This window comes from Moschus berezovskii, chromosome 16 (assembly GCF_049115385.1).
Source record: "Moschus berezovskii isolate FMDL1 chromosome 16, NW_MosBer_1.0, whole genome shotgun sequence".
Classification (NCBI taxonomy): Eukaryota; Metazoa; Chordata; class Mammalia; order Artiodactyla; family Moschidae; genus Moschus; species Moschus berezovskii.
Genome location: NC_142475.1, coordinates 31,007,204 through 31,009,089, shown reverse-complemented (window position 1 = coordinate 31,009,089; position 1,886 = coordinate 31,007,204).

Sequence of the window (1,886 nt, the reverse complement as noted above, 5' to 3'; positions counted from 1 at the left end):
CTTTGGTATGTATACATCTTACTAAGGCTGAGAGTATTTACTTCTGTTCATCAAGATCAACCAGGATAATACCATTAATATAGCACAATGTTCTACGAGATGTCAGTGGACTCAATTGTGAGTGAAAGCAGGATCATTAATCTGGGACAAATGTGGGCTGTCATCCATATAAAACAGAACTTTTGAATACTTTTCTCAGAACAAATTTAGAAACCACTTGTTAAACCAGTAGCTTCATAAGAAATTTTCTGAGCCCTCAGAAGCCCTCTCAGACAATTCTGCTCATTGTACTTTGGTTCAACCCCCTAATTCAAGGGCTCATACCATATTTCTAAGACAGGAATAAAAAGAGTGGCTGTCATTCTACATGACCCCACATAGTCATTTGCTTTTTGGAGCATGTTATAGCTACATCAAGTCAGCTGTGGTTGGTCATTTCCCCTCAGGAGTGAAATAGATAGATAGGCTGTTACACAACTGTTATCTTTCCACAGAGTCTCAAATTGTTTCATCCAGGTGTAAATGTCTATCTATCTGCTGAAGTTGAAGTAACAAAAGGGAAGAAGTTCATTGTCACTTCCCATTTCTACACTTTTTTCTTCCTGGAAGTCTTGAGTTTTTGTTAAAAGCTATCATTATTGTGTAGATACATCTTTCCCATCAGCTTTCCACCCCGCAACAAACTCTGATTTGATCCATCCATCACTATGAAAACCATCAGCCAGCGTTAGTGAGCAAGCTGAATGGTGCTAGCTTTATTCGGCTGAAGCTGAAGGAATGGCAGTTCCATCAAGTGAGCCAAAATTCAGTTTCCAGGGCTTCGGCATCTCCTTGACTTAGCAATATAAAGGATACCTTCTCCTTTCAGCAAGCAACTGTGTAGAAAGGCACTTGCCCTTCAGGCTTTGTTCTCCTCTTGTCTGAGCAGATTCAGAAAAACTCAGGGGCAGGGTGGCAATCAATATAGTGGATAGGGTTTTATTGTTGTTGTTTTAAGTAATTTTGAGGCAAGACAGGCAATTCTCCTTCACTGTGTGTTTCAGAACTAGAGGCTGAGTGTTGTGGGGGTGAGAATGAATAGCCCGGATATATAAAGGACAGTAGGCTTCCCTCATATACAATGTCTTATTAATAACATTTTCTCCTCCCCCTTTATCTTTCAGATGTTTCTTCCCCTAGAATTGTTTTAGCTTCCTGTTGTTATCCCAGTTTGTCCACTCCTGACGATTTTTTTTCTCCCTGTCAATTCTTTCAGAGTCTGGTTTCTGTATCAGCCATGAAGCTTCACTTGTAGCAAACTTCTCAGGAGCTTGGCCCAGAGCCAGCAGACATTCATTTCTTAGTGCATGCATTCCAAGTTATTTCAGTCATGAAGACTCTTTGCGACCCTATGGACTGTAGCCCACCAGGCCCCTCTGTCCATGGGGTTTTCAAGGCAAGAATACAGGAGTGGGTTGTCATGCCCTCCTCCAGGGGATCTTCCTGACTCAGGGATCTAACCCTCATCTCTTAGGTCTCCTGCATTGGCAGGTGGATTCTTTACAGCTAGTGCCACCTGGGAAGTCTGCTTGCAATTCAGGAGGAGAAATTTTCTGGTATAATAGGCTGTACCCAAATGGGATCAGAGTCTAAAGAAATATCTTTTGCTCCCTGAATTCAGCATCTCTCTTTTTTCCTTCTGATGTGTCAGTCTATTACCTTAGTTAGGAGTGAGGCTCCTATGTAAACCACACCCTACTGTCTGCCTGCATTCACAAGTTGAAATCAACGTTTAAATTTCAAGCAATTCCTTTAGGGTTGGATTCAATGGCAAGCCACTCCAGTACTCTTGCCTAGAAAATCCCATGGACGGAGGAGCCTGGTAGGCTGCAGTTCATGGAGTCGCT